This window comes from Ictidomys tridecemlineatus, chromosome 5 (assembly GCF_052094955.1).
Source record: "Ictidomys tridecemlineatus isolate mIctTri1 chromosome 5, mIctTri1.hap1, whole genome shotgun sequence".
NCBI classification, from domain to species: Eukaryota; Metazoa; Chordata; class Mammalia; order Rodentia; family Sciuridae; genus Ictidomys; species Ictidomys tridecemlineatus.
In genome coordinates, this window is record NC_135481.1 from 151,163,841 (window position 1) to 151,187,011 (window position 23,171).

At 46.0% G+C, this 23,171-nt stretch overlaps 1 long non-coding RNA gene across 1 annotated transcript; it reads right to left on the reverse strand.

Moving 5' to 3' along the window:
* Positions 1–4,505: 4,505 nt before the first annotated feature.
* Positions 4,506–7,737, reverse strand: LOC144377596 (uncharacterized). The gene is made up of 2 exons (XR_013438589.1): positions 7,355–7,737; positions 4,506–4,649 (listed from the first exon to the last, which is right to left on the reverse strand). It is a non-coding gene; the product is annotated as an uncharacterized LOC144377596 (long non-coding RNA).
* Between the last annotated feature and the right edge of the window lie 15,434 nt (positions 7,738–23,171).

A 23,171-nucleotide genomic window follows, 5' to 3' on the forward strand; every position in this document is an offset into this window, starting at 1 on the left:
TAGTCAGATGTTCATTGCTGTGACAAAACACCTAAGAAAAACAATTTAAAAATACAAGAAAGATGTATTTTAGCTCATGGTTTCAAAGTTTTCAGTGATGGTCAACTGGCTCCATTGCTTTGGGTGTGAGGTGAGGCAAAATATCAATGCAACAGGGCATAGGGGAGGAAAGCTGATCACTTCCCAGCAGGCAGGAAACAGGGAAATTGGGGAGGGGAGGGGAAGGAGAGCGGGGCGGGGACTGGGGAGCAAAACATAGTGCACACCTTCAAGAACCCACTCCCTGTAATTATGTTCCACCTCCTGTAGTTTCTACCTTCTCCCCATGGTCCATTCAACTATAAATCTATCAGTGGCTTTCATGATCCAAATAATTGCCCAAATCCTTACCTCTGCATTAACAAGTCTTTAATGCACAAGTCTTTGGGGGGATACTTCATATCCAAACTATAATATATGACTTGTGCAACTATTATTTTTAAGTATCCCAAAAAAGGTGGCTTTGATGTAATAATTAGAGAGAAGCTGGTCAACAAAGCAAATCCACAAGCAAATTATTTTCTGCACCGACCTGAAGTAGGCTCATGGCTGCGTCTGAGTGGTGGCTGAATGTATGAGTAGATGAGTTGACTGAGAAGAGGCTGAGAGCTGTGGTCACAGGGGATGTCAAGGGAGAGTCCTTTGTCTCTTCTGGGCATACAGAGGACGCACAGAAGGAATCAATCCATAATCATGCCAGCCCCTCCTCCATCCCTATTCCACCCCCACGAGGCAGGGTGGCAGACAGGGACATTTAGGAACCATCTGTCCTAATAGTTTCTAGAATATTTCTGGATTCACTTTTTTTTTGCAATAAGTTTATACTCATTTATTTAAAAAATTATAATGTGAAACAGGTTCAAATAAGAGTCCAATTCAAGAACACCATATTGCACAGATAATTTTTCAAATGCCAAGTTGTAGAAAGGATAATTGTACTAAGAAACTTTAGACAAAAGCTAATTGCAGTGAATTCGCTTAATTATTTAAACTTGACCTTCTTGGCAGTCAGGGCAAAAATGGGAAATAAAGAGTATTATAAAGTTCTTGCTATCTAACACAGTTCCTCAATTCCTTATCAGAAATCCCTGGAGGGGTGAATATTTCTCTGAATTCTGAACATTTGGAGTTTAGACCAGTGATTATGTACATATATTGTGTACATTAAATAACAATTCAACAGGATTCAGGCCATTTCCAAACCTGTGTACATTTCTGTGGTTGAAGTTGTAATATTAACATCAAGTCTTTAATCCTCAAATATGACCAGGTCAGGTTTTGCCACCAAATAGGTTTGCCATTAACTTACGGGAAAAGTCTTGGTTTTCAGAAATATTTAGATTTCGGCACTGTGCATTAGAGACTGTGGGCCTGCAATAGAAGCTGTTAATTAATCTCTAGAGAGAAAGAAATGTTTTCCTAGTTCAGAAATCTAATACCGTGTGGACTTAAAAGATATTACACAACAAAACAAGCAGGTTCACCAAATGGATGTGTCCCCCCACACCACCACCACCAAAAAAAGCATTGTTGCAACAAATTCTACTGAATGCTATTGGATAGGCATCTAGCCTGTCACCAGGATGTGGGGGAGGGCAAGGCACAGCCATGGAGAAGGGATAACCTCCACCTTCAGGCACCTAGAATGGGGCCAGGTGCCAATGTGAGGACAGAAGGTCAGAGGAGGCTTCACAGGGGATGGGGTCAAGGTGAAACAAGTTTGGCTGCAAGTAACAAAGACAAGCTCATGTTGGATGCACTAGTGGGGACCTAGTAGAAAGTACAGAGGCAAGCCAGCACCACATGCCTGGCTCCAGGGCCTCTCTCTGGGCTTGGCCCTCCTCAGAGTGTGACCTTACCTTCCACTGGTTAAAACATGTTAACATTCTAATATACAAAAATCCAGAAGAACAGCCTATTGCTTCCTGTGGGTCTATTTTATCAGAAAGTAAACCCTATCCAGAAACTCCTAGGAGACTTTTGCTCATGTCTCATTGATGGGACAGGATTCCCATTGCCGCAGCAAAGAAGATGAGACTAGAATAGCTGATAGTAACTGCCCAGGACTGATGCCTGAGTCCCCATGGATTGAGAGAGGTGAATCAAAGTTGGCCAAAGTGAATCAAAGGAAATGGGGAATGGCGGATGGGCCAATCAGCCATTATGATAACCTGGAGCAGGGAGAAGGGTATGGAAGAGAAGACAGAGATGTGGGGAGGTCACTACCCAAACCCTGGAATCATAGTGCAAGGATAAGGGTTGATGACTGCCAAAAGGAGTTACTGTGCCTCAGGCATGTAGAGCAAGGAGCCAGAGTGGGTAGGAGGCTGCAGAGTCGGGAGCCAGACTCTCCAACTCACCTGTGAACTGTCCCTCCAGCAGGAAAGGGGTCCTGTCTGTTTCCGTAAGTGAAGGAAAGGTGAGTAGTTAGCCCCAGGCCCCTCCAGCCTTGCAGGGGACAGATTCAGGCATCCTTCAAGACTGCAGAGCAGAGCCACTGCTCTAGATCTATATAGAGAAGACGAGCTGTGCTTCTTCAATCCATTCACCCAACACTTCTGGTATCCACATGTGTGAGTTTTTTTCCCCACACCATGCAAGTCAACTCTAATTCTCTGCAGACATCAAATGAGTGTCCCCACAATTCTGACCCAGTCTCTAAAGTTAGCATCTGAACCCACAGGTTGAAGGCTCTGTCCCACAAGGCTGCCCCCATTTCAGATGACAGTCTTAAGTCAGGTTGTCATCTGTGCTTCTGACCGACTTGCTATAAATCAGCAGGTTCCCATGGTCCTCTCCTTGGCTCAATCATTTACTAGAAGGGCTCACAGAAGGCAGGAAAACACTTTATTTAATGTTAACTGGTTTATTATAAAAGATATTATATAAGACATTATATAGGGCAACTATATGGGAAGTGGCAGGAGCTTCCATGTCCCCCACAAGGCCATCCACCCTCCAGGTACCCCCATTTTTTCAGCAGCTGGAAGCTCTTGAAACCCTGTCCCTGTGTGGTGTTTTGGAAACTTTATTACATAGACATGATTGATTACATCATTGGCCACTGGTGATCAACTCAACCTTTAGCCCCTCTCTCTTCCCCACAGTTTGTGGGTGGGGCTGAAATTTCAAGTGTTTTAATCCTGTGGTTGGTTCCCCTGGCAACCAAACTACATTCTCTGGCCAGTAGTTACCTCATTAGTGCACAAAAAAAGACACTTATCCCTTTGGAGATGCCTTGGGTTTTAGGAGCTATATTCCATGAAAAGCAAGGGAGTGGGGGAACTGACCATAAAAATTGTGTTAGTCAGCTTTCCATTATTGTGACAAAATACCTGAGATAATCTATTTATAAGGAGGAGAAATTTATTTGGCTCACAGTTTCAGAGGTTTCAGTCCATGGTTGGTTGTTTCCACTGCCTTTAGGCCTGTGGCAAAGCAGCACATCATGGTAGGAAGCATATGGTAGAGTAAAGTTGCTCATCTCATGGTGGCCAGGAAACAAAGAGACAGAAAGAGTCTTGGATTCCCATATCCTCTTCAAGGACATGTGTCCAGTGATCTAGGCCTCACTTTCGTACGTTTCCACCAGCTTCCAGTACCATCAGGTTGGAGGACCAAGCCTTCAACATAAGGGCCTTTGGGAAACATTCCAGGTCCAAACTATATTGGACCAAATACGTATTTCTTATTATATTACAATATCACAGCATCGTCATGTGGGAGAGTGAAGGCTAAGCCAGACAAACTCTTAATCTTCCTTGACACACAAGCTTTCACGATGACCTGGAAGCCTCAGTCAATTGCAGAGTCTCCACAGGTATGCACGTCTGCAGAGAAGAGACGCTGGAGAGAGGCCCATGAGGGTGTTTGACATGCTGCATGGTCTAAAACAGGCACAGGCTCTGGGTAGGCATGTCCCCTGGACCCATAGACCCCCTCACCCATAGGGAACAGTACAGCTGTAGGGAGGCCCCCAAACAGGGGCTCCTCTTGAGCTCTGAGAGCGGCCCTGGCCTCCACACAGTGAGTGAAAATAGGATACAGGTAATGAAGGGAAGGAGGACTTTAGGAAGAAACCCTGGGCTCTGGTTTGGGTCAGAAAGATGGTGCCTCCTTCACCACAATGGGCCTTCCAGGGAAATAGGTGGACATGCATTCTTTTCATATTTATTTATGGTCATTGTATATTTTTTAAGTGTTTTTAGTTGCCAATGGATATTTTATTTTATTTGTTTATTCATATGTGGTGCTGAGGATTGAACCCAGGGCCTCATATACATGCTAGGCAAGCGCTCTACCACTGAGCCACAGCTCCAGTCCCAGGGGTCATTGTAAGTATTTTTTAAGTGGCATAATATTGTATTGTGTAGAAGGTGTCACATAAGATACTAATTACCCCCCCCCCCGACCCTCTGTGCTAGTCAGCTTTCCATTACTCTAGCAAACCACCATAAACAATCAACTTCAAAAAAGAAAAATGTTTATTTTGGCTCATAGTTTTATAGGCTTTAGTCCGTTATTGGTTGGTCCTGTTGTTTTGGGCTGGTGGTGGCACATCATGCAGGTGCACGTGGTGGAGCAAAGCTGCTCACCTCATGGCCAGAAAGCTAAAAAGAGAAAGAAAGAGACAGGGATTACACAATTTCCTTTGAAGGTACAACCCCAATGATCCAAAGACCTCCCACTAGGCTCCTCTTAAAAGTTCTACCACCTCCCAATAGCACCAACATAGGGACCAAACCTTCAACACATGGGCCTCTGGGGATCATTTAAGATCCAAACTATAGCACTCTCCACCTGCAGTCATTCTAATGTGTGGAACATGCTGTTTGGAGGCCCGGAAAGAAGAGGAATGTGGTAGTGAGCTGGGGAGAAGGATTGCTCCAAGAAGAACCCTCGGCTGGTTTTGGGGGTGTGTTTTTTTGTGGGTTTGTCTCTTAGTTTGTGAGAGGTTGAGCATGCCTGGGGCTCACAGGAAGGAGTCGGTGGCTTGAGAGAGCATTCTTGCTGTTTTTGCTCATGTGTGAAAGCTGCACTTCTAGAGGTTAAACCTCTGGGTGGCCGGAAGCCCTGACTGAGCTCAGGGGCTCCTTTCCTCCTTCAGCTGAACTGGCTCAGGCTGAGGTCAGTCATCAACAGGAAGGGAAAGGGAGTGCTAGAGCCCAGGGCTGGCCCTGCCTCACTGGTCAGCCTGTCGTGAATCCTCAAAAACCCACTCTGGGCCTCAGAACCCAGGCTCCTTCACACAGAGAATGCTGAACTCAAGGACCCTGTCATCACAGGGGTGGTGAGAGCTGGCAGTGACAATCAGAGACAAAAGGACCAGGCTCTGGGTGAAGTCAGAACCTGAGTCCTGGCTGACCCCAGAAGGAGCCCACCTGGGGCCCTGTTAATGCCTCCTTCAGGGTATTGAAATCGTGTTTTCTCATCCTCATGGATCCCTCAGCTCCCCAACTGGCTCTTGCTGTGTGGGGTCAAGGCAAGGATGCAGAGTCCTGGCCTGGAGGAAGGCAGCAGGGCACACCCGTCCGGCAGCCACCCACCATCTGCAGTCACGTGCTTGCCCTCCAGGCGGAGGCCCACAATGTGGCTTTGTGCAGCAGCTGGCTTCAGGCACAAGTGAGTGTCTGGGGCAGCCCTTGCATGGCCGGCGTGCCAGCCCTGGAAGACAGAGATGTCAGGCTTGGGAGGGAGGATGTGTCCTGTCCACCTGCTCCAGGGCCCACAGCCAGAACTCTTCAGGAAACACCTGGGTTGGCCAGTTTGCTTCAGGGGACACCCAGGAGTTTGGCGTGTGGGTAACTTCCAGAAGAGGCCTGGCCATCAGCCCTATCACAAGCAGGGCCTGAAGAGTGCCCAGGAATCACCCTGCCCACTTAGCTGGACCAAATGAGATTGTCTTTGGGATTTTTGCAGAGCTCTCAGGTCTCGAATGAAATGGAAAAAAAAAAAAAAGAGGAGAGAGAGAGAGAACAGCTTTGTCAAATTTTATGATGCTGAATATTTCAGCTTTTTTATGAGATTATTTTAAAGTTAAAACTTCCTTTTTACATGAAGCGGTAATAGCAGACAGGGGTTGTTTTGTGACAACATCCTCCATTGGCAAAATAAAATGTTGACAACTCTATTTTCATCCCTTAAAAAAAGTTCACAAAGCCCCCCAAGATTGACTCCATAGCATTGGCTGGGCCAGCTTGGACCCCCTATGAGAGCAATTGGGCAGTTGGTGGAGCAATTGGTGGGCAGTCACAAGGGGAGGGTGGGGGGTTCAGAGACTTCTGGGTGTGAGATGCCCCAGAGTTTTAAGGAGCTACATGGATGGAAGTGGGGATGGGGAACTCCCCTGAACATACACCTCTGGTCAGTCCTGTGCAGCTCCCTTCCAGCCCACAGGTACCAGGAGTGGGCAGAGTCTGGGATCCTGGGATCCAGCCTAACTCTCAGGAACACTGTGTGCAACCCTGGGCAGGGGGCCCCCTCCTCCTTTCTTCCCCTGGCAGATGAGGGTGGTGTTAGTGGTTTCTCTGCATCTTCCCGTTTTGCAGCGGTCAGAGTATTGTCTTCAAACATAGCATACAGAAGGAAGGAACAGGCTTCTTGCCTGAGTAACTTGGCAGGACCTGAGAAAAACAGCCATTCTTTGGCCACAGGGACTGTCCCTTGCCTCATGGGGGCATCCACTTGTGTGGGCAGGAGGGGACAGCCTATCCATCATGGCAGCCCAGCTGCAGGATCCTATCCCTCTGGGACTCTGCAGTTACATAGGTCCATAGGTCCATAGGACCTTAACATGGCCAAACCTACCCAGAGATCTTATTAGGACTGAGATGTTCCTTAGAAGATGAGGCCACCTGGTCTAGCAGGAAAGTTGCTTCTCATTCATGGACATGTTTAAGTAACAAGGGGAATGTCTGTTTGGATTCATCTTTTTGAATAACACAGTAATGTGTCAAACTCAATTTAAGAAGAAATACCTCAAATATTTTTAACTCCTTTTTGCATTGTATTTGCATGGAGGATTCCCCTCACCCCAGGCTTGGTACAAAGGATTAAACTCAGGGGTGCTTTACCACTGAGCTACATCACCAACCCTTTTAATTTTTTATTTTAAGATAGAGTCTTGCTGAGTTGTTGAGTCTGACCTGGAACTTGCAATCCTCCTACCTCAGCCTCCCAAGTTGCTGGGATTATAGGCATGTGCCATTGCACCCATCTGCATGAAGGTCTTTAAAAATGCAAAGTCCCTTTTTACCTGGGACTGAGTCTCACAAGGTTTCTGACCTATTTTGGTACTATGTTTAACAAGACATACCTGATTGATAAGGTTGCTTTTCCCAGACCAGGATAGAAAGGCTCCAGTCCTGAGTGGCTCCCTGTTCTGGAAACAACAGTAGTAACAACTCTGTTCAGGGAGAAATAAGTGAAAAGATGCCCTGGGCTTGGCACACCCTTCTGTGTTGGAGGCCATGATCCCTATGCTGGGACCCCCAAGCCCTGTCTGGCCTCAGTGAAGTTCTTGGTCTAATAGAAGGCCCAGTGGGCAAACAGAAACAGCAGTAAATAATCGCACAGTGCCCAGGTTGCAGGGAGAATGTGTGGGTGGAGCAGTCACTCAGAGCAGAAAAAGGAATGACAGGTGTATGAGCCTGGGAAGGCATCCAATCAGGCCAGGGAGCAGCGTGCATGAAGGCCGTGAGGAATGTGCATGCTACAAAGCCCAGTGTGCAGTCTGACTGGGAGGGTCACCTGGCTGTGAGTCCAAATCACTGAGCTGCCAAGTCTGAAGAGCAAGATTCTCCAGCCCTTCTCTGGAGAGGGGAAGCCATGGCTGTAGCCAGATATCGCTGGTAGAACACCTGGAGACCCAGGGTAAGGGGGTGTGAAGTGGCAGGTCATAAATGACTGGTAGAAGTTCAAATCACCTCTCTGAGCCAGTTTCTCCAGATAGTGCCAGGTGTCAAGGGGACAGAGGGGCAGCATTAGGACAGGCTCCAGAGAACTGTGTGCCCCGGGATGGCTGTAGCCCTTTCAGCTGCTGGGTGGTGTGTGTGTGTATGTGGGGGGAGGGGTGTCCTTGCTGAGCCCTGGCCCAAAGGGGAGATGGAGTTGAGAGTGGAGTTCACTCATTGACTGCAAACTGGTCACCACTCTTGTATTATGCTGTAGGAGATTGCTCATCTCTTCTTACCCCTCTGCACTGGGCACCTTATTTCTGGGACTTGTTGCTGTGGGGTTCCAGAGCTTTCTCTGTCAATGAGTTGAAGAAACTCTGGTATCATATCCCTTCTAAAACACCATCTTTCTAATCAGAATCAGAATGATCTGTAAATTTGATGCCATTAGAACTCAGATGAGAGTTGGGGGTGATAGGAAGGGGGAAGAGACCATGGAAAAATAGATAAAATTCTCCTACACTGGCTGGACCTGCAGAGCTGTGAGCTTATGAGCATCTAACTGAACTGGGGTCCAAGTCCACCCTCTCCAATCTCAGATAGGGGCACTGAGGCCTGAGGAGATCTCACAATTGTCCCCCAAAACTTAAAATGCCTATAGAAACACACTGAAAGACAGCATGTAAGCTGGAAGAAATGTAATCTTTAACCATGTTCAATCAGAAATAGAGTCTGACAACTAAATGACAGATGCTTAATTCTTTCACTATGGTGGAGTAGATATTATTGGTTTGTTCAAGTACAGGGCATTTTGCTTTTGGAAGGGAAGTTGTTGTATAGCATAAATGAGACTACATCTCAAACAAGAATCTGGGGTAACCCTGGGCCCCTAAACCAAGAGGACTCACCCTGCTCATCTGGCCTCCTCATCTGATCCAAGAGTGAGATTGTGCCAACAGTCCAGAAGCCCAAGCCTTGCCCAGGTCTACCTGGCTGGAGGAGCAGCTTCAAGTATCTAGGGGAGGAGACCTCAGGCTCCTCTGAAGCCTTACTCTCCTCTCCTTACCCCCACTTTCCACAGGAGACAATCATCTGTACGTATAGTTTGGATCTGGATGTCCCCTAAAGACTCGTGTGTTGAAGGTTTGGACCCCAGTGCAGCAATCTTCAGAGGTGGAGTTTTTGAGAAGTGATCGAATCATGAGGGCTTGACCTCATCAGTAGGCTAATCTATTGATGATTCACAGCTAGCTGGATGGATTACTGGGAGGTGGTAGGAACTATAGGAGGCAGGACCTAGTTGGAGGGAGTGAGCCCTTGAGGACTGTATCTTGTCCCTAGCTTTTCCCCCCTGTTCTTTTACTACGCTTTTCAGCAACCATGAGGTGAGCAACTCTGCTCCACCATGGCCTCTCTGCCGTGTTACTTTGTCTCACCACAGACCATAGCAATGAAGCCAGCCAATCAAGGATGGAAGACCTCTGAAACTGTAAACCAAAATAAATCTTTTCTCCTTGATGTTGTTTTTCTCTGGTATTTTGTCATAGCAATGGAAAACTAATTAACACATTATTCCTATCAAGATTAGAGAATGAGGGCTAGCAGGAATGTCTGTGAAAGGTGCTAAGAACATAAATTCATATCATGAGGGTCTCAGACTTTTCTCCAGCTGTCCCTACCAATAAATGAGAATAAATAAGGCCCAATAGGGTATCATGTGATGCTGCTTGCACAGGAGATTATCAGAGAATGTTATAGGGATTTTATATGCACTTCATCATACCTCTGTGATTGTTTTAACTATTCTTTAAAAGATGTTTGAAAACATTCATGGTTGCCTGTGGAGTATGGCTCACCTTCCCTGTCTATCCCAGAACTTAATTTGGGAACAAAGCTATAGACAAATAATTCTTCCCCAACTCATAAACCCAGATCCTTTGTAGCCCAGCTCAGAGCTGTGACTTTAGACCCATAGTGCTCAGGTGAGTGGGAGCAAGTGGGAAGGAGCTCCTGAGTGCCGGGGACACAACAGAGCTAATGAGCAACTTGTGGGGTGGCAGCAGTGGAGAGGGGGCCAGAGAGGCTGTTGCATTGATCTGGCCTGACCTGTTCCTGTTCTCTCTCATCTTTCTTCTTCCCCTACCTCAAGCACTACCTGACAACCTGCAGAAAGAACCATGCAGGAATATCTTCAGAAAGTGGCAAAAGTGAAGATAGGGCCCTTCCAGGTCCCTTGTCCTTCATGAGGCCCCGGATAGCCTTGCTTGCTCCTGCCTGTCATATTGATCTATAAGGCCAGTCCCATTAGGGGAAGCAGAACAATTTAGACCAACCCCACAGGACAGGGGAGGGGGTTCCTATTAGGCTGGGGCAGCCACACCTAGAGGTCAGAGTTCATCTGCCTTTCTTTCAGGGTCAGGCCTTATTGGTAATGAGCACCATGATCATAGTCCACCCAGCACAGCTACTGATATCCATCCAGCGTGAGGTCAGCTTCATGCCATTGGGCAATGCCAGTGGTCAGGTGGTACTTTCCTGGGAGAGACAGGGATGGTAGAATAACTTTGCAAGTGGTTTCCAAGGTTGGAAGGACTGGGGTGTGGGGTGAAAATGGGGGATTGGCAGTAGAGAGGTGGTTGATAAGCAGGCAGATTGCACCTGTAGGGAATCACACCTGTGTTCATACACCTTTATAACTTGACCAAATTGCCCAAGGATATGTCCTGCCCAAATAAAAGGCATCTGCCTTCTTCCTCTTCTCGGGTTCTTATATGTTTTTCTGGAAGATGCTTTAATGATAGAAATTCAGGGCTGCATGAAGGCATCTCTAATGAGGGTGATCAGGAATAGAAAAGGGTCTCTGTGGGTCTACTGTAGGCCAGAACCCTTCATGTTTACAGAACCCTGTGCCCACTTCAAAGCCTGGCTTTCTCTCAGTTTCTCCTCCCAGGCCTCATGGTGCAGGAGTGTTGGATCTTTATTTTACAGGGGAGAGAGTGAGGACGGGGAGCTATTGCTCTCCCAGATATAGACAAGCCAAACTGTGGCAGCCCTGCTGGTGGCCTGCGTTCTCTTCCTGTGCTCAAGGAGTTGCCTGCTGGCTGGAAATTACAACTGCCAGTTGTTGCCATGGTGACTGGTTGTGTTATTCCATCCTGCAGAGACTGAGTGCCCCGTTGCCCAAGAGGGTCTGTTTCTACTGGAGAGAACCTCTAGGGGCAGGGGGTGTATGTGTATGATGTACTCTGAATGCTGCACCTCCTACCTATCACTCCCTGCCTCTTCCCAGGCTTTTGGACCCTCTGTCCCACCTCAGCAGGCTACCAGGGCCCCATCCCACTCCTTTCTTAGGGGCATTGCCAGAAGGCCACATGCATATTCTGTGCAGGGTGCTTTACTTGCCTCCCAGCTCGGCATGATGTCAGCTCCCTGTAATAGTACACAAAGAGTGCCCTGGTTCTTGTTTCACCTGCAGAGTTCCCTGTTATAGTGGACAAACCATGAGCTGTTTAACCAGGCCTTGTACTTGCACAGTTGAGCCATGTCCAATTTCTGACTGGTACAAACTATGAAGAATAACCTTGAACATGTGTCATTTTGCTCTTGCAAGAATATTAGTAAAACTAAGTTCCTAGAAGTTGCATTATTGGGAAATGAGTGTGTACATTGTGTGCTGAGTACATGCCAGGCACCAAATTCAACATTTTATCTGGATTATTTAATTTCATCTCATCATTCCTATTCTTGTTTCACAGAGAAGTGAGCTGAGGCTCAGAAAAATTCAGAAACTTGCCAAATTACAGTCTGGGTTAGTTATGCAGTAGTACTGGGAGGGAAACTGGCTCTTGGCCCAGGACTCAGACCCTTCCATGTGGACACATGGGTCAGCCTTGGGCACCTGCCTCATCCAGTGGGCAGTCAGCCAGTCCTCAGTCCCCATCACCTGTTCCCTAACCCATGTTCAAGCTTCACACATACACACCCAGGATCCATGGACAGGCCTTTCTCACAACCTCGAGGTTTCCCCTGGGGCCAGGCATTGGCCATCCCACTTTGAAGCCTTGACACATACAGTTCCTTGCCTATGAGACTCTCCCCCATAAGATGGTCAGCCTGTCCTCAACCTGGCCGGCTGCATAATTTGAGATGATGTCTTCTGGCCTTTGCTGCTTTCCTTGGGTCCACTGATTCCTGGCCAAAATGAGAGTCAGAGCCAGAATTTCAGGCCCAGCACAGAGCCAGCACAGGCTCACCCTGCTAGGCCCAAGGAAGAACAATAGGAGAGGCATGGCAAGCTCAGGGACCCAGGAACACACAGCCTTTTTCCAGCCCAGCTTGCTTCATCTGAATGACAAAATGGTTAGCATGCAGGGAAAGCACTCGCCGGTAACCTCCGCCTGTATTTGCATGACAAAAGTGATTGCCCAACGGCTCTCTCGGGAGCTTTGTTGAGATCTTGCAGCCTCGCTCCAGCAGAGCCTTGGGAATTGTTCCCGGCACAGGTCGTTCCTGGGCTCTACAGCCACCCAGGCCTACAAAAGCCACATTGTGAGGCTGGCAGCAGCTGCCAGCACCTGCTCCTTAAACCACTGCTGTCCATGGGTGTGCCTGCTGCCCTTGCTAAGAACATGGCTAGCTTCAGACCCCAAGGTCATAGGCTTCATCCAGAACACAGTGATGGAGGAGGAACCTTACATGGTTCTCAGAGGGTCTGGAGAAATGGCAGGGCTGGGCAGTGATGAGGTAAGGACTTTTGACTTTTGGCTTAATGAGGGAAGAAAACTGCATATCACAGGCGTGCTATGCCCAGGCTGGAACATCGCATTATTTGCTCACAACAGAGGCTTTCCATGATCTTCAGATAAGGAAAGAGGTGCAGAAAGACTCACTAACTGGCCCAACATCACACAGCAGAACTGAGGTTTGATGGGCCCAGCCCTTGGCATGCTCCTCTCTGTGGGCCTAGAAGGTCCTCTTTCACTTTCTGAGCATCTTGATCTTCTCTCTCCCTCCCTCACCACCTGTCATTATGGTATCCAGCTGCTTTGGTTGGCAAACACATGGCCCTCTGCCCTTACAAAGCTCTTTGGGTTTCTGCCATCAGTAGGAATTACTTTCCTCAGGGAGCATTGCCTTCTGGCTGAGTGTAAGTCCCTGGCCCCCTAAGTACACCTCTCTAGTCCTGGACTGTGGTTGCTGGCCATATTCAGCCATCACACTAAAATTTCCTTGTGTCCTTTATGGACCCACAAACTCCTGTTAACCCTGGAAGTCCCTCTTGAGTTCTACCCCTCTGGGTCCTGTGGGCCCCTGTCCTGACTGTGTGATCCTGCATACCATTGGCACCTGGTACCTAGCCCAGAAGCCATACCTTAGTGCTTACAATCAGTCAACACCTGTGGAACGAATTGAACTTTATAACTATACTCCAAATGAGAAACTTGCAGCCCCACTGACTTAAGAGAGAAATGTTTAACCATGTATGTATCTCTGATTAACCTAAGGGGCAAGGGTCACCCTGGCCACAGAAGCAAAGGCATGCCCCTTGGGAGACCTTCTTGAGGTCTTCATAAAGCTGTGAACTGTGCAAGGAAAACTGTAGCGGGTGCATCGCCTGGGGATATTAAGGGCAGAAAAGGGATTGATTACCACCCACAATTACCATGCGTTGGAACAGCTGCACCTTAGACCTGGGAACAGCTGTGAGGGAAGGATTCCCCTCAGAGCCATGGCCTGTTCCCAAAAGACACAGCCAGCCTAAAGGGACCCTGAGGGGAGGATACTTTCTCCTGCCTCCCTAAGCCCTCCTGCTGGGATCCCCCATAGTCCAAAATCAACCAGAGAAAGGTCAAGGGAATCCAAGATACCACCCAGTGGAGGAGAGTAGAGGTATCCCTGCAGAGCCCCAGATCATATCCCATAAGTGAAAGAAAGCTTGAGCCCAGCTAGGGATAACATTGTGGCAAGACGCCATGGCTGTGGGAACAATCAATTGAAGAGTGGGGCTGAGCTCAGGCATCAAGAGGAGAAAGAGGCCAATGTCCTCTCCCAGGGGGGATCAGAGGAAAGAAAGGGAAGCATGGGGTAGGCTATGGTGTGGGCTGGGCCTAAAGGATATAGTGAGAAGGTCCTGGTCACCATGAGAATCAAGTGTCCCAGCCCAAGACAGGCTCAAATTGGGGAAGGAGGCACTGAGTCTTACAGGGCCCAAAGTCTTCCATGCAGAAACAGTCAAATTAATGGGAAAAGACAGAGCAATACTGCACAGTTGGAGGGAGAAGGATTGACCGACCAGTGATCTCCCTTTAGGTCCAGGAGACCACCTGGAGGCTCCATGGGCTCAGAACCAGCTCCAATAAGCTCACAATGAGCTTGAAAACCATATACCATCCTTCAGACAAATAGGCCAGCAATCCTCACCAGAAAAACTGGAAAATCTCAAAGAGGTAGGCAGGAGGTATGGAATTAGTTAGGAACATTTAATCCTCTGTTCCTTTCCACCAAAATGTTCTCCTTTTCTAGGTATCCAATTAAACTTTAATGAGCACTAGGAATTGGAATGAGTTTCCCATAGTATCTAGAGATATCAAACATGCTGAATTAGAAAGTAGGACTTCCAACAAGAACCCTAGTGGGGAGTGGGTGAGGGGTGGCCTGATCCAGTTGAACTCCGTAAGTAGCAGAATGAAATTTAAAGCACAAAAAGTAAAATCAAGAAGCAATAAATGGGATGGTGTCAAAATAAAAAACTTCTTCACAGCAAAGGAAACAACCAAGAGTGCGAATAGAGAGCCTACAGAATGGGAGAAAATCTTTACCACCTGCAACTCAGATAGAGCATTAATTTCCAGGATATATAAAGAACTTAAAAAACTTAATGCCAATAAAAACAGATAACCCAATTAATAACAAACACTTCACAGAAGAAGAAATACAAATGGCCAACAAATATATGAAAAAACATTCAACTTCTCTAGTGATTAGAGAAATGCAAATTAAACTAAACTACACTGAGATTTCATCTCACTCCAGTCAGATGCGGCAGGTACTTCTAGAGCAGAAATACAATGCTTTATGGATGGTGGCAGAGCAGCAAGAAGGAGGTAGGTCCCTGTTGGCACCCCTGGGTCCACTTCCCCAACCCAGGAAAGACCCACCATCAGACACCTGAAGAGGGGAGTCCCCATGTTGTTTAAGTGGCTATTGACTACATTCTGTTACTTGTATCTCAAAGTATTTCTAACTGATAAACTGGTCTTGGGACCAGAACAGAGCTGTGCCCTATGCCCTGGGTGTGACCTCAATGTGGCCCACTGTGCCTCTCAGAGCTGGTTTCCTTCCAGTACATTGAGATATGCTTCCCTACATCAAGGGTTGTCGTAGATGGCTAGAGGTGCTCTAACAAAATATCACAGTCTGGGTGGTTTAAACAATAGATATTTATTTCTCACCATTCTAGGGGCTGAGAAGTCTAAGATTAAGATGCTGGATGAATTGGCATCCAGTATCTGCTGAAGGCTTATAGATGGCCATCTTCTTGATGTATCCTCAAATGGTGGAAATGGCTCCCCTGCACTTCTCTCTTTCTCTCTTTTCTGATAATGGAACTAATCTAATCATGAGGACTTCATTTTCAAGAGCTACTCACCTCTCAAAGGCCCCATCTCCAAATGCCATCATATTGGGGGTTAAGGCCTCAACATATGAGTTTGGGGAGGCACAATTCAGTCAATAGCCATTTTGAGGGACACAAGTTAGCCAGTGGAGTCACTGAGAGGATTAGATAAGACTCTAAGAAGCCTGGTGCTTGAAGTCATCAATGGGTGGAAGAGTATATACTGTTTGCGAGTAAGCACCAATTTCCTCCAGAAATAATCCCCTACTCTCTGCAGAACAGTTAGAGGAGAAGGCGAAGAGTTTTATTTTTTTTTTTTTGTTTTTAAAATTTCTGTTTCTTGTAAATAAAGTCTTTGTGTGTGTGTGTGTGTGTGTGTGTGTGTGTGTGTGTGTGTGTGTGTGTATGCACACATGTATGCTGGGTGGGGATGAAACCCTGGGCTTCCTACATGTTAAGCATAAACTTTACCACTGAGTTACGTCTCAGGATAAGATGTTCATTTTTATTTTTCTTATCTTCTAGAAGGAATGGGACAGTGACGGGGTGAAGAATGATGGCTGTATGCCTGAGGATAGCCCTTTGACTTGAGGTATTTCAGATTGAGGCCAGAAAGGGTCTCAGGATCAAATACCTCAAAGGGAGGAAAACCAATGGTGCCTTTGTCAAGGCTCCACTCTGTCCCTTTGGACAGAGATGACAATGGAGTGATGAAATACACTGGTCCCTGAGACTGCCTGCTGGGAGACCCATCCTTAGGGCCTTGCCCAACCTCATAGGATTGAGGTGGATGGGCTCCATGAAAAGATCTAAAGTGGAGGGTTTAGGGGTGAGAGTGTAACAATCCAGTTCAGTTGATAAAGAAGAAATGTTTGGCTAGAAAAGAGATTTGGAGGTCATTTCAAAAAATTTAAATGTGGTCTGCATATTATATAATGTGAAGAAATTAACAATAAAGTTCTTAAGTGCAATAGAGGCTCTGTGGCTCCCAAGGAGCAAGTCCTTAATTTTGGAAGTACATATGGGTAAAATGTCATGATATCAGCAATTTATTTTCAGGTGCTTCAGGAAAAAAAAAAACTAGATAGATAGATAGGGAGAGAAATAAATCAATATGGTAAAAGCACAATCACTGGTGAATCTGCATAAAAGATGTTAAGTATATTATATAATTAAAACTTTCAAAATAAATGTTGGGGAGGAAATCAGGAGCTATTTGCCTCTATGCTGTGGTTCCTCAGTTTGAGGGTGTGTGACCTGGACAGTCCTGGCACTCTTGCCCATACTCTGCCTTGTCACCCTTTCTGCTTTCATGGGTGGGTGTCTCCTGTGGGCCAAGCACTCTGCAGAGCCCTTATCGACACTGAAGTAGCTGTTTAGACCCCCTAGCAAGAGAGGAAAGAGGATATTCTCTATTTTAGGATGAGAACTCCAGATGTTTGAGGAAATCCAGCTGGACTCCAGTGTAGCACTCTCTACCTCTGTGTGGCCCACCTTATGTGCTTCCTTGGCTCCAGCTGCATGCTTCTCACTTTGGTCCTGCTCCTTAGCAGATTGGATCTAAGATGTCACCCAGACATTAGGCCAATTGCTTCAATGACCAGAGCCAGCAAGGTGGTCTGCTCTGAGAACCAATAGAAGGGCTGTATGTCTGCTTACAAGATCTCCCTTGGGTAATCTGTGCCTGAAGACTCAGAGGGTCACAGAGGATGCTGAAGCTGAGTGGCATGAGAATGCTGGGAGAGGAAGCCCTGAGGGTGTGAGACAAAAGGAAGAGAGACAAAAGCCAGCAGAGAAGAGTGGCCACAGGGTCTGCAGGAGAAGAAAGGATAAAAGCCAGGAGGGGAGGCTTTTCTTGACTGTCAACCAGGTGATCCTTTCTTACAAGCATTGGATCATGTGATTGTTATCCTCCCATCCCATCCCACCTCTGTCCCTCCAGGCCCTTCCAGGGGACCTCTTCTCATTGTGTCCTTGAGAGGGGCAGAGCCCACCCTGGTCATTGTCCTGGGAACCCAATACAGTCCTGCTGCAGGGAGAGAAAGCCCTTTTTTCCACTCCCATAGAGCAGCCCAAAGGTGGGCTGTGGGTTAAGTCTGGCTGCTTCTTGGCCCCTGGGGCAGCCCCTGGAGTCTCAGCAAGGCCTTGGGTAGGTCTGGGAAGCAGGTGGTGGGAGAGTGGAAAGTTTGGCCCTCTCATCCATGGTTTCTTTGATACCGTAAGGGGCTGGCCCCCAAATGTAGTCATATGGCATGCCAGTTGCAAGGGAGACTGGGAAAGTGAGGGGTTTGGGGCTCTTTCTCACTCTGCCAGAGAGGCCCATGGGGAGATATATTTGGGTAGAGCCAGGCTCTCAGGAAGGGTCATCTTGGTCTGTCCCTCTGGGAAGTGGTCTTCAGTGCAAACTCTGGAACTGACTCTTGGGACACAGAAATCCCTCTCATGCCAGGAAAAAATTTCAGTGTATACAGTTCTAAAGAAGAGATCTGTCTCAACTTGACACTTGTGTGATTATATTTTACCTCTAAAATTAAAAAAATATCTATTTTCTCAAAAAGAAAGTTGGTTTCCTAGAGGGACATTAAGGGGCTGGTTTGTGGCATTTCTGGTTTTCCTAATGTCTTATGAATGATAATAGAAACAGGGAGCATCAAACTGTAGCACAATGAAAACTTGGGCATGATAACTCCCTGATGAAGACTGTATTTCCTAAAGAATGCCACGTAATGAATCCTGTTCCACTGCCCTTCTATAACTCTGCTACTCCCATTAAGAGGTGGAATCTATGTCCTCACTTCCCTTGAACCTGGGTACACCCTTTGACTGCCTGATCCTTACAGTATTGTGAACATGTTGCTATGTGAATTCTGAATGTAAAATTGTAAACATGCTGTGCATTTCCACCTGATCTCTTGGGATATTCACTCCTAGAATATAGCCAACCATTGTGTGAGGAAGGCGAAGGAGCATATAGAGAAATCCACTCATAGAGAAACCAAAGTCCTGGGCTCACAGCCTAATCTGAACTCCCAGTGAACAACCAGGACTCACTGGCCAGCCACGTGAGTGTGCCTGTCCTGTTGAACCTCCGCAGCTGCATTGTGTGAAGGAGAGAAGAGTCATCTTCTCTAAACTTTGTTCAGATAGCAGAACTATGAGCAAAATAAACAGCAATAAATGTTTTAAATCATTAAGTTCTAAGTGGTTCTTTTGAAACAGCTCCAGACAGCAGAGTTGATTTGCCCATTTCCCTAGACCTGTGGTGGTAGAAAGGAGACTTGAGGACTTCTGGCTATAGTTCTTCTGCTCCAGGTTGTCTGAGCAGATATGTGTTCTATCTGACAGTGGAGAGGACTGATATACTTCCTTCTCTTTCTGGAAATGAACCCTCAGAGATCACAAGAGTCATATGTCAATAAAAGTGACTTGGTATTTTAATGACCCTAGGGTTCTTCCAGGCTAGCCTGGACCCTCAAAAAATGACATACTCAGCAAAGAGCTTCTTTCATTTAGCTCCCAAATGACACACTGGATTACAGCCCCTCCTTGACTCACTTGGTCCTGTACTCCAGGAAGACTTCAATGATATTTTATTGCATAATATAGTCAACATGGTGGTGTACACCTATAATCCCAGCTACCTGGGAGGCTGAGGCAGGAGGCTTGCAAGTTAAAGGACAGTCTAGGCAACTTAGTAAGACCCAGTCTCAAAATAAAAAATAAAAGGTGATGGGGATCTATCACAGTGATAGAGTGCCCTGGGTTCAATTCCCAATAGTGCAATAAATTACTAAATAAATAAACAAAATAAAATTTGATCTTACCCAATAACTTCTGTTTATACCTTACTAACCTGTGATTCCATCAAGAGAGCCTAAGAAATGTAATATTTTAGCCAGGCATCTGGCTGTTTAGAATAAAATCACAGCAAGTAGGAAATAATAATACTTGGTAGATATGGCCATTTTTAAACATACCCCCAGTTTTGGGACATTTTTTTCCTTCAAAAAGTAGAGTCTAATTCCCCTTCCTTCAAATCTGGGCCAGACCTGGTAACTCAGAAGACCCAACTAAAATAATATGGAAGAAGTGATGCCAAATGACATCTGAAGCTAGGCCATAAAACCCCAAAATATCCACCTCTTGGCTCTTCCTGTTGATCACCAGCTCTAGGTCAGGAAAGTAACTGTCATACTGTAAGGGCACTCAAGCAACCTCATGGAAAGACACACGTGGGCAGGATTGAAGTTTTTCCACTAGCAACCATGATCAACTTGCTAGCCACTTGGGTCAACCATTGCAGGAGGCATTCTCCAGCTCAAATCAGGACTTTAAGTGACTGTAGCCCCAGCAAATGTCATAACTACTATCTCACAGGATGGATCCCAAGCCAGAATCTCCCAGGTTAGCCACTCTCAAATCCATAGAATCTGTGATTGTGGCAGTAAATGTTTACTGCTATTTTAAGCCTCTAACTTTTGGGTTATTTTGTTATTCAGTAAACAATTAGCAAGGGTTGTCACAATGCATAAAAGAAGAAAATTGGCCTATAAGATTGCAGAAAAGATACAACGATACAACAAGAAAGCTTTCGAAACATGAGGAAAGTATCAGAGGGAAAGGGTCTGAGATAGTCATACTCCTTATCCTCTCCCTGAGGAGGAGAAGATTATACTACAAGGACTCCAAATGGACATTGGCGATATGGGAGGGTGTGTGGAAATGGTCATCCCTCCTTGTATCAGAGTGGCTGTGAGGAGGCAAAGTTCATCATTTGGTGTTTCACCCGGCAGCATGAACACCAGGAAATCTTAGGTCAGTCCTTAAGTCAAACACAGGATTGATCAAATTGTCTTGAAGCTGTCTTGGCTCATCCATGGAGTACAGAGCTTAGACCCATGGCCATCCTTTGTTTGCATCCCCCAGGGGTCATTTTCCTTTGATTAAACATTAGGCCAGTAGTTTCTTATTTTATAGGGACCATATATTGTTGAGTGTATTAATCTGTTTTCTGTTGCTATAACTAAATACTATGGACCAGATAATTTATGAAAATTAAATAGCTCACAGTTCTGGAGGCTGGGGAATCTAATACATTGATGCCAGAATCTGGTGAAATCTGGTGGGGCCCTTCTTGCCTCATCATTAACATGGCTGAGAGCATCACATGGTAAGATAGAGCAAGCTAGTCAGAGAGAGCTTGCTTTTATAACAAAGACAATAATCCATTCATCAATCTATTAATGAATTAATCCATTCATTAGACTCTGCTTAATGACCTCCTAAAGGTCTCACCTTGCAACACTGCTGCATTGGAGGCCAAGCTTCCTTCCCCACACATGAAATTTGAGTTCACATTCATAACATAAAACAGTGTAACAAACAGCCCCAAACACAATGGTCTAAAACATCAACCAATGTTTCTTTGAATCAGAAGTTTGAAAGGGGGATGGTTTGTTTCTGTTCCACCTGGGTTCAGGATCTTGGCTGGGAGTTCAAGAAGACTGGGCAACTCAAACAGCTAAGGGCAATCTTATCCCATTGGAGAGGAACAGTTAGAAGGCCCACTTCCTGTCATTCACCAGAGACCCAATGCAGAACATTCAAAGGACCTCAATACATGGTTTCCAGAGGGAATTATTTCTGGACTTTCAGGAAATGACTTCAGGTAAGAGATGGCAACCTCTTGGCTGTTCTCGAGTTACCTGAAGTGTGATTAAATCTGATTCATTTTCAACTTCTCCTTTCCCTTTCCTTGGGGAAAACATTTCCAAATGTCCCCTCTCCCCAATTAAACAATCAATAGAACTGATTGTACAGCTCTCTTCTTTACAGATGAAAGAGGTTTCATACCTCAGAGCAAATGGAAAGCTCCCGAACAGAGAGACTCAAATAGAAAGAAAACTCACGTTACATTTTGAAAATATTTTAAATCATCTTGTTTAACTTTAGAATTGGATCTAATAGATACTGACTCGTACCATCCTACCTAAGAAGCCCAAAGCCCACAAAACCAGTGAACATACGGAGGATTTGAAGGATTGAGGATTTATTCTCTAGCTCCAAGTTAACAAACAGACCATGTGTGCCCAGGCTGAAGAGTTCGACCTGACCACAAGGACCCTGGCAGTTCATTTCCAGAGGCACTTTCTGAGATTTTTATGATACTTAAATAACTCACTCACTTCAGCTCTAACAAAAAAAGAATACTGCTTCATTTGTATCTGCCCACTAATGCCAGCCAGCCTTCAGTCTCAGATGCACAGTCCTGGATGCAGATAGCTAAGAATTAAAGGGAGTCGTAGTCGACATTGTTCATGGAAAATCCTCTCAATCCCATTAATGGGAATACTCATTAAACAGGATTCCCTTGAGAGCCTAGAGTGGACCAACCCTGCTCTTATTTAATTGACTTGATAAATCCCTACATTAATTAGCTAGTGAGTAGGGGCTCTATTGTGAAGTGAGAGGACACTAGGCTGAGAGTCTGGGCTCTGCATCTTGCTATTGGTGGCTTTGGGAAAGTCTTTCAGCCTGATAAAGGCTCAGTTTTCTGATCTGTAAAATGGAAAGAAACAGCACCTTCCATGTGGAGTTTCTATGTGTGTTAGTGAGTCAAGTGAGCACTGATGTGTTGGGACTTATTGCTGTTAACCTCAGGCTTAGCAAGGATCTGAGTTGAAAGGATAAAATGTAGTATTTGACCCTGAGCACCTGCAGAAGTGGGTGGGAATTTAGGGGGTGGTGCAAGGGAAGAATACCTGTTACAAATGGCAGATGACCATGGATTGAGGGAGGAGAGAGACACACAAGGACTAACAATTGTCATTGAGACCAGATGCCCTCCTAGACCATTATGAAGGAGGATGGTAACCCATGTGGGTTGTCATGTTTGGGAGTGAAAGCCATCTGTTCTGGCTAACCTGGATGGGACTATCCAGCATTGTAACAAGCTCCCTTCACACATTAGTTGCAGACATTCTAAATACCTCTCCAGTCTTTAGATGGCTTGGTTTCAGAATCATTTCTGGTTTTAATCTTTCCCTGTGTAAACGTGAACCAGATGTGAAGTTAGCTTTCATCATTTAGAACTTGATGAATTATTTTGCCCTCTGGAACAATGGGAGATGGGACATGAAAACAGTTTTCTAACTCACTCCCATGTAATTGTTATAACAGAGCATGGCTTGTTCTCCTTGTTACATGTCAAACTATTGGCGACTGAGATGCAGGCTTCAACTAGAAGTTCCTCAACCAATAATCTAATTCTGGTATGGTCATATTTCAGAGCAGTAAAATGTCTGGGATCAAAGTCTTCTTTGAATTGAATAATCCTTTAGTGACATTATGAGTAACTCAGGAGACAGGTAGAGAAGGTAGGAGAGTATATGGGAGATTCAAGACCTTAGGAGCAAGCCTGGGCTACTGGGTGAGGAGGTCACTGCTGAAGAGTGCTGAGTACTGACATTAGGAGATATCCTGGAAAAACCCATCCATCTTCCACTCCAGGCTGTGTGTTATGAGCAGTTGCAAAACTACAGTCAGTGTGTGCCCTGAGAAGAAGGAAGGACAGTGCTAAGAGTAGCATCTCTCAGCCTGGCTGCCACCAGGAAGCCAGTCCC